The sequence below is a fragment of the Mus pahari genome, chromosome 12, assembly GCF_900095145.1.
Source record: "Mus pahari chromosome 12, PAHARI_EIJ_v1.1, whole genome shotgun sequence".
NCBI lineage: Eukaryota > Metazoa > Chordata > Mammalia > Rodentia > Muridae > Mus > Mus pahari.
In genome coordinates, this window is record NC_034601.1 from 68,021,437 (window position 1) to 68,031,433 (window position 9,997).

Sequence of the window (9,997 nt, forward strand, 5' to 3'; positions counted from 1 at the left end):
GGAACAAAAGTATTTAGATAATGGTCTGTTCACGGAAACTCCTTAATCCCAGTATATCATAATGATGAGGTCCTCAGGGAAACAGATCCCATCTGCCAAATAGTGAGGAAAGTAAGGGCCAAGAATGCTAGCCCCACCCACCTCAGCTCTGTGGTCTCAGGTGACCAAGCACCACTTTTACTGAGCATAATGGTTTCCACCAAAAATAATCTGTGTCATGCCTGTAAGCATGACACGGACAACGGCAACATTTAGCTCGCTCATCCTGATGGAGAAATGAGACGCTCTTGCCAGTCTTCATAGCCCCTGTCTCAAGGTAACAATTCTGTAGATCTAATGAATTCAGATTTCTCTACAAGGGTGATATATAGCATCCACACAGGCCCTCGTCTCTGGGCAGATCATATAGCTTGTGGTGCCTGGAAAATGTACAGGGACCATATCTAATCCATCAGAGACTGAGCTTGTAAATTGCACATGAACTTTGCCATCTGTCTGCTGGTGTGCTAAGTGAGCTGTCTGTCAATTCTGAAGTAACAAACTCTTCCCATGGCACTATAAATATCCAGGGTGACAAACAGGTTACCTAGAGGATGTTTATTTGCATTATAAGATATTCAAAAACAAAAAAACAAAACAAAATCCCTTCTCTTCCAGGTTTCTTGATACAGGGAGCTATCAAATAGCCTTAAACATATTGTGATTTATGAGATTATACTTACACAGCGTTTAAAAGGAAAAGAAACTAATATTTATTATATACTTCCTGCTACTTAAATTATCATTTTCCCTAATCCTCACAGGCACAAAGGGAATTAGAGCACATCAAAGTAGCTGGTGAGAATGTTATTAGAAATCAGATGAGCAAAATATCAAACTCATTCTTCGCCGTGGCAAAGCATCAGAGCAATGTCAAACTCTGTTCTGCTACCGACCCAGGCGGGATCTACAGATGCTCTCTAAGCATCTATAAGGCCTTTGGATGCAGACTATGGGTGGGAGAGTCAGAAGTCTGAATCCCCTCTCTGTGAAAACAGTCCGAACTGCCGTTCCACCCCAAGCCAGTGGGGATCACACAAGCTTTTATGAGGCCATTAAATTGGGAATGGGCTCTTTTTGCTTTACAGCTTTTTCTTTCAAACATGATTAAAGAGATAACTCTGGCTTTCATTAGTTTCAATTACTAATTGTATCATAAGCCCAGGAAATAAGAAAGAGAAGAGGGCATAATTAACCTTAATCCATTGGTTTCATTTTATTTTAATGTAAGTCTCTATTTACGGGAGGAAACTAATTAAGTCGTACAAAAAGTGCTCACACATGAATTGGAGGCAGAGTAGGTGAGTGTGATCACAGATATAATGGGGAAAATTAGACATGAAAGAAAGTGTTGCCTTTTTAAAGGATGTAATCTCTGTTTTATATGTTGGTTTCTTATGAATTATTATACAATCTAGACATCAAGGAGAGGTTTGCACGCACTGTTTTGACACCAATTCCTTTTGCTCATTGTTTAATGAAGACCTGGCTGATGGGATGTCATTGTTAGTCTCATTTTCTTCCCTTAGTGTCTATGTTATTAATAGCTATGTCAGTGCTGATGCTAATACGGAGACAGAACAAAAACTCCCAACTCGAATAATTTGGACCAAGCATGAAACGCTGTTAAGTGGATAGAACAAACCTTTTGTGTGTGTGTGTGTGTGTGTGTGTGTGTGTGTGTGTGTGTGTGTGTGTGTGTGTGGTTTTTTCCCCCGACAAGGTTTCTCTGTATAGCCCTGGCTGTCCTGGAACTCACACTGTAGACCAGGGTGGCCTTGAACTCAGAAATCTTTCTGCCTCTGTATCCTGAATGCTGGGATTAAAGTCATGTGCCTCCACTGCCTTGCTTCAATGCATCCATTTGTTCATTTGTAAGGCAGTAGCGCCTAGGAGCTCTCTAAGGCCCTTTCTGAGAGTGGCTGGAGCTGCATGCCCTGAGAAGTTCTCTGCTTCCTTCTTTGCAGTGGAGCTTAGAGTTCACCCCTTCCAATGAACATGTTCTGTTAAACCACAAACCACAGTTACCAGCGGGGTGCAAGCTTTATTTACTGACAACTAGCTTTGAGCCACTCTGCGTCCTAACAGTAATTCTAGTCACCTTTATTCTCATAAGAAGATTAAGAGGTAGAAGTAATTTTTTTGTTTGTTTGATTGATTGTTTTAACTTTTGTAAGTTAAGAAACAAGGGATCTTGTATAAGATCACACAGCTGATAAATGTCAAAAATAGAATCCTTTGTTTAACTCTCCAAATATTGTATTTGTACTTACCACATTACAGAATTAAAAAATAAAATATCTCTGGGGATTTTTACAGAAGTTAAGCTTGATGTTTATAATACAGAATCCAATCACACAATTCCTTATGTTACCATCTGTATATTTAGGGTCCATATAATTCTTGCCTGAATGTGCATCTGTTTTTTGTTGGTCCTCAAATTTTTTTTTAAGAAAGAAAAAGGAGAAGATGATAAGAATATAGTATGAAAGGAAAGAAGGGAGGGAGGGAGGAGGGAGGGAGGGAGGAGGGAGGGAGGGAAGTCTCTCTAACCCCCTGCCTCCTGGTGAAGATACATAGTGTGGACGCCTTCCGTCACTGGCCTACCCTGATATCCGAAGCTGACTGATAAGGCAGGGCAGAACATAGTGTGAGAATTAACTTCCTTGTTAAATTTGAGCATATAACCGTGGTTCCAAGCTTTCTGCTTTGGTAATAACATTTCTATTTGATCCTTCTTTTTTTTTTTTTTAATTTCTTTTTTTTTAAAGATTTATTTATTTATTATATGTAAGTACACTGTAGCTGTCTTCAGACACTCCAGAAGAGGGAGTCAGATCTTGTTACNATGGTTATGAGCCACCATGTGGTTGCTGGGATTTGAACTCCGGACCTTTGGAAGAGCAGTCGGGTGCTCTTACCCACTGAGCCATCTCACCAGCCCCTATTTGGTCCTTCTTGACTTCAGCAGGAGCGGCACTTCTCTTGGGTGGCTAGCTTTGTAGTGTCTTCTTGGAGTCCCTACTGATAACTATTGAATATCAAAAAGAATCCTGAGTACTCACTGGTCTTCAGTTATTTTATTTATTTGTTTGTTTTGGTTTTTTTATACCTTCAGTGGGTTAGTACAGATTTGGTTATCAGTCAGTTATTCTGGTAAATATAATAATTTAATTCCTTCATTAGTTTTTACTATACAACAAATCACTCCAAAAGCTAATGGCTGATGAAAATACACATTTTTGTCTCTCCCAGTCTCCATAGATAAGAAATACAAGTAGGCCTTAAATGAATCCTTTGTTTTACTGTCTCACAGTGTTGAGCTATATTTGTTTACCCCCAAATTCTGAGGGTTCACTCAAAGGTTCAGGTGGGGAGGAGGGGATGCTCTTGACAGCATCCAGCAAAGGAACTGCGCTCAGATCTCAGAAACCTATTTGTAGTCAACTCCTCAGTTTCTCAGTAAGAGTTCCCTTCGTCAGTCTGCTCTTGGGACCTGGCTTGGGGATCCTCCACTTGGGATTCTGCTTCATAGAAATGTGTAAGAAAGTAAAGAAATCCCATTCCCATGGTCATTGTAATCTAACCTTGCAACTCACTTCCTATCAGCTTTGCCTGATTCTTCTATGTTCAAGTGAGAAGTGAGGGCAAAGACTCCAAAAGATGTCAACGAGGGCAAAAAGGCAGTGATTACAAAATCTTATGTATCAAGACACTTCAGCATGGGATTCAGATATTTGGTAAGACACCAGTCTAGATATCACCATGAAGGCATTCTTTAAGCTGAGATTAACATCTCAATAAGTAGATTTCTTCACTGATCAGTTCGAAGGATGGGGAAGGTGCCAGCTCAGTTCAGTGAAGACAGAAAACACCTGACAGAAAGAGCTTGAGGGAGAAGAGGTTGGGTTTGCCTTTATTTTTAGAATGATTCCTGGACCATAGTAGGGAAGGAATGGCAGAGGAGAACGCATTCATCTGGGGCACTGGAAGCATGAGATAGCTGTTCACATCTTGAAAGACCATGATGTAAGACACAACCAGAATGTTCAGGACTATCCCATCCTCACAAGGCTTGGGAATCACTGAGGAAAAGTTGTTCCTTTCTTTCTTAGCACTTTCCTTTCTTAGCACTTTAGCTGCTACCCAACGCCTACCCAACGCGTCATTGAAAGCTGAAAGCAATGGGCTACACTTAGTAGCCTTGAGACTGATAATGGTGACAGAAAGCCTTTATAGATAGAAGAAAGCAAGCAGAAGGCAGAATTATCCTTAAGCTGTCCTTCCTGTGGTCTATACAATCTTGCTGCTTCCTTCTCTTCAATGCACCTTAACCATCAATGGAGTGTACATTCAAGATGTATAGCACAGATACTGTTGGTGGCTCTAGAATGAAGCAAAGCTAACTGGCCATGGGAGACTGAACTCCTGACCTTGGCCTCATTACTGCTGAGCTCTAAGCAACTGTTAGACACGCATCATATTGTTTGTCTTTACAACTGTGTTGGACTCTGTTATATTACTCGCTCCTTAACATCTGGTAGCCGGGAACAATTTAATTGATTTCTCCTGTGTGTGTGTGTGTTTTTTTTTTATGAGCACAGAATGTCGATGAATGAGTAGTTACGAAATTAAACTTGCATTTTAGAAATATAAGGGAAGAGAAACCCCTGACTTATGAATGTACAATTGAGCAAGTGCACCCGTGACGGGCTTTCTTGTTTATAGTTGTCCTCTGTGTTAGGCATCTCAGACTGAATTGTCAAATATTGCACTATATACCTGGTATTCAAGGCAATTTGTGGAGAGTCAGACCTTGAGTTTTCTAATGCACATCAACAATAAATCCTATTGCTTCGTCTTGTCCAGCCTTGGGAAAATCGATGCTTTTAGGTAAAGATTGCTGATCGCAAATTATTTTGAGCGTTTTTTTTTTTTTTTTTTTAACAAAACAGTATCTAAGCAATAGTGATAGTTTGACTTAAAGTCATTTAGTCAAGGATATTAAATTAAAAAGATTGCTCTGTCCTGGTGTGAGGGCTTGCAGAGAAAGGGAAACGGCCATTAGCATGCAGGGTGCCAGGTGGTTAACGTGCACAATAACATTTAATCCTCACCACAAACTAAGAAGCAAATCTTTCTATCCACAGTGCTCACAAACTTAGGGTCAGAGTAATTCAATAACATTCCCAAGGACACACAGTTCCCAGCCGGGAGTGGGAATAAAACTCAACTCTATTAACTTCATTGCCAGCTCAAGATTTCTTTTTTTTATCTGCTGTGGTCCTCCAGATAACAGAGTCATTTAGCATATATATTATATTGTTGAATCCTTTTTCTTATCATAAACCCATCCTCCTTGCTTTTCACCTCCCCTAAACACACTCTTCCAATGACTCCTATACTACCCCCATCTCTCTCTCCTCTCTCTCTCTCTCTTGTGCAGTGTGTGCACATACAGCATTGACATTCATGCCTGATGCAGAGGCCAAAGAAAAGCTGATATTTGGGGAGCCAGAACTCTGGCCTTGACTCCAGCATTTTAGCAAAGTCACAAGCCTCAGCTTCCCTTTGAATTCTACCTGCCAGGAGTTTGGAAAACTTTTTCTGTGGTAACTGCTTTGCGATTTATTCTCTGTTGCATCAGTTGCTAAATCCTTTGTCTTTGACATTCTATTCTACATTAATTCGTGGAAAGCCTCCTTTACAAAGACTTGACACTTTACAAAGCCATCAATATTGACTTTACAAAGCCATCAATATTGCAGAGGACTTCCCTTATTCCCCTGTGCTAAATGTTTATTTGGAACTGGGACCCTGAAGTAGAAACACTTCCAGTAATTTTCTCAAGATACAGAGGAGCCCCACCTACTTTCTACAAGGCAGCCATCCCCACACCTGCTGCAATGGCATGTCTCTCCCAAGCCTTCCTCTATGCAGAGGCCAAAGGCTAAAAAAACCACATTCCAGAGGTTTATTTAGGGATGGAGAATAGACCAGACATGACTTTGAATTTATGCATTCAGGTAAAACTGGGAGATCAGATTTGAAAGCAGAGGCACATCTTGTAGCCACGTTTAAGAAGTGGTAGGATCTAGCTATGAATGCCAGATTTTAAACTTGAGTTGCATCTCTGAGGTAACCTTTCCAAGTCTCATTTGGTAGTAGCATCTTTGGAATGAATGCACTCTGAATTCATTTCTGAGAGAAGTGGGTTGTCAGGAGTTGATAAGTACATCCATCAGTCATCCTAAAATGGATCCTAAAGTAAGGTGTTTTGGATCAGATGCCAAAGATCTTGGAGGGGGTCATCAATATGTCCTTTTAATTCAAGTGGAGATAAAACAATTCAAAGAAAGGAATTATGGGTGCATAATATGGCTGGAAGAAGCTCTTTTCTTTGTTTTCAGAAGGGCTTGACAGGAAACTGTTGAAGTTTTGCTTTGGAAGGGGTAAGATGACCTTGAAGGGTGGTGAAGTGGTCAAATATGAAGTCATCTAAATACAAACGTTGTCCCTTAAAAAATAAAATAAAATAAAAATGGAAATGAGCAATATTTCACTTATCCTATCTCAAACACTGTCAGCAAATAATTCTCACTACCAAGATATATTATGCTTGTTTTTATATATTCTTTGAAATATGTCATATATTTTACACATGCTAGTCCTCTGCATTTAAAGTAACCATTTTTCCTTGTACTCATTTGGTACCTGTGGCTATATAATTCAGCTTTAAGACAGAAGTGGGGAGCTACAGTTAGGTTCGCCTTCATTCTACCCTTTCCATTTTTGTTCTTCAACAAATTTTTGAAAAGCAAATTCCATACCCCCAATGAAGGGGCTACACAATATCGTTTGCCTCTGAGAAAGAAGAAACTACTGCTTCAGCAGAGATGACCCCTGTGACTTGTAACAATACTGAGTGGCCATCACTAAGAAATGTATAAGGGTAAGAAACAGAAGGTGTCAAAGGATATGTGTGTGTGTGTGTGTGTGTGTGTGTGTGTGTGTGTGTGTGTGTGTATTCATATTCACATATGCCATAAATTTGAAGGGGATCTGGTGTGGGTAGGAAAGGGTTTAGAAAGACAAGCAGAAGGGAGGAAGTTACATTTTGAAAAAATACTTCTCAAGTAGCAGTTCTTAACTGTGGGCAATACCGACCCATGATCCCTCCTCCATCTAGACATCAGAGGTTTCGTTCTGGAGTCTGAGGCAGCAGCCCCTCTGACGTCTATCCCATGTGTTAAACCTTTCCTGCAACCTGGGCAAGTAGACTTGGACTTCTGCAATGCAACTTGTCCAGGCTAATGCAGAGGTTAAAGGAGCCCAGGCATCGTCCACAGCCACACAGCCTAGAAGGACCAGCACAGGAAAGAGAGTTCATATCTGCTCTGCTCAGAGCTCACACTTATAAATACCGCATCACTGGTTCTCCATTCTTATTAATATTTTATCTAGCTGGAGTCATAAAGCCATCATTAATCTATTCATATTGCTTACAACTATTCATTGAATGATTGTGATATATAACATATAAATAAAAAGGATATTCTCCGTCCTACATTTAAGTTCATTTTTTTGGAAAAATCTTAAATTTCTTATCAATTTAATTTATGAGATACAAAATGGATTAGAAAATTGAAAATTATTTTCTTCCTTTAATGAATATCAATTGCATACCAGATAATTCAGGCTTGATCCAGTTAACCTCGACTTGGCAGAAAGACAAATATTTTATATTCTCACTCTTTTCCTTAATCAAGACATTTATTACTTTTGGACATCATAAGGAGGTATTAAAATAGGTACAGGTTCAAGCATTTATAGTCTAGAGTTAAATTAATACGACAACAAAGTACTGAGTCCTAAAGTCACAATATTAACGTACTTTCAACCACACTGATCGGATTGCATAGTTTGGAACACTATGAAACATTTTACCTGCTTTTAGCAGCATTTCTCCAAGACCTATGGGTGTGTGTGAACCTAAGATTAGCTCGCTAGATATTGTTAAATATTACAATTAAAATTTTAATAAAAATCTCATAACTTAAACTGAGTGTCCTCTAGACATGTTCTCTATCACTAATTCCTTCTGTGACTACAATCAGGGCACAAGCCTGGTACTAAAGATGGTACTCATTTTTTTTCTTTTCTTTTTATTTTATTTTTAATTATTTTTTACACTCCATATTTCATTCCCCCATCCACCCTCTGACTGTTCTACATCCCACACCTCCTCCCCACCCCACCTGTCTCCATGTGGGTGCCCCCCCCACCCCCACCCCACCTGACCTCTAAACTCACTGGGGCCTCCAGTCTCTTGAGGGTTNGGTGCATCATCTCTGAATGAACACAGACCCAGAAGTCCTCTAATGTATGTGTGTTGGTGGGCTTCATATCAGCTGATGTATGCTGTCTGTTCGGTGGTCCAGTGTTTGAAAGATCTCAGGGGTCCAGATTAGTTCAGACTGCTGGTCCTCCTACAGGGTCACCCTTCTCCTCAGCTTCTTTTAGCCCTCCCTAATTCAACAACAGGGGTCTGGTGCTTCTGTCTATTGGTTGAGTGCAAATATCTGCATCTGACTCTTTCAGTTGCAGCAGGAAGACAGGACATCAAGTGAGAGATGGGGTTGCCATCCCACAGTCACACCTCTGACCCATAATTGTTCCTGTCTGAAAGAATTACAGGGATGGAAATGGAGAGAAGCCTGAGGAAAAGAAGGTCCAGCAACAGGCCCAAAGTGGGATCTAGCTCAAGGGGAGGTCCCAGGGCTTGACACTATTGTTGAAGCTGTGGAGCACTCATAAAAGGGGATCTATCATGGATGGCTACCCTCCAAAAGACCCAAGATGGTACTCATTAAATGCCTCAAATAAGTATCTTTCATTTTGGCACCTCTACTACCCTTAATTATTCAATGTTTTCCCACCAGATCATTTATGTCCTGTGCAACCCAGGACACAATCTAGGGTCTACCTAAGGAATGCCACATTGTGCTCAAAACACCATCACCAAAACAGTAAGAGTAAAGATGTGGGAATAAAATAATGTCCTAAAATGCACTTGGTTCCAGGGACTGGATAGCACCTATTCTCCATGGAAAGTTCTTAGACACGCTAAAGCTGAGGCTAAGGAGATTTGGCTCTAACTCAGTTTATATCAGAGGGCTTCTCACTGCAGTTCTAGAAAATTAAACCTCAGCAGGTATGTTGATTCTTATTCTGTATACCTAAAGCATTTCAGTCCATATTTTCCCCCCTTGAACTACTTAAAAACAAAAAAAAGTACTATGTAAAATTCTAGGAGGAAAAAAACATCTGTTATACAGAGGTTCAGAAAGAAAACTAAGAAATCTTTAAACCGCTAGCTAGGCAAACAAGAAATAAAATCTGTAGATTTTTAATTCTATCATTAAAAAAAACTGTCTTTATTTTATCCAAGCTATGAAGTTAGTTTCATTGGGAATGTAATAATTACCAGTACCAATATGATAAGGACTGGTTATCACTCAACAGTTAAATGGTAGGACAGATGGCTTGACCTTTCAGTTACATGTGCATGAATATTTGTGCATGTGTGTGCGTATATGTTTGAATGTATGAATATTCATGTGGTCATGTTGTGTGTATAGAAGTATACATGTGTGTGAGTGCAATGTATGCCTTGTAGATCAGACTTCACCCCACATCTTCTTTATCAATCCCTGTCCACCTTATTTTTTTAATTATATGTGAAAGGTGTGGGTTTGAATTGGCTTCCTGTATCACTACCTACCTATCTTACTCACTGTCTAGCTCGCCGTTTCAAACTGTAAGAACCAGCTAGTCCCTGGGACCTGCCTGTTTCTACTCACCTGGCATGGGTTAGAGGTGTGAGCAACCATGCTCAGCTTTTACATGAATCCTAAGGATCCAAAACAGACCCTCATGCTTTCTTTTTTCTTTCTTT

The 9,997-nt window shown here is 40.0% G+C and overlaps 1 long non-coding RNA gene across 1 annotated transcript in view; it reads left to right on the forward strand.

Moving 5' to 3' along the window:
- Positions 1–263: 263 nt before the first annotated feature.
- Positions 264–9,997, forward strand: part of LOC110329375 — a 25,317-nt gene continuing 15,583 nt past the window's right edge. The window contains exons 1-3 of the long non-coding RNA XR_002380919.1: positions 264–316; positions 804–837; positions 9,123–9,253. This is a non-coding gene — a long non-coding RNA (uncharacterized LOC110329375). The remainder of the gene's footprint in view (positions 317–803; positions 838–9,122; positions 9,254–9,997) is intronic.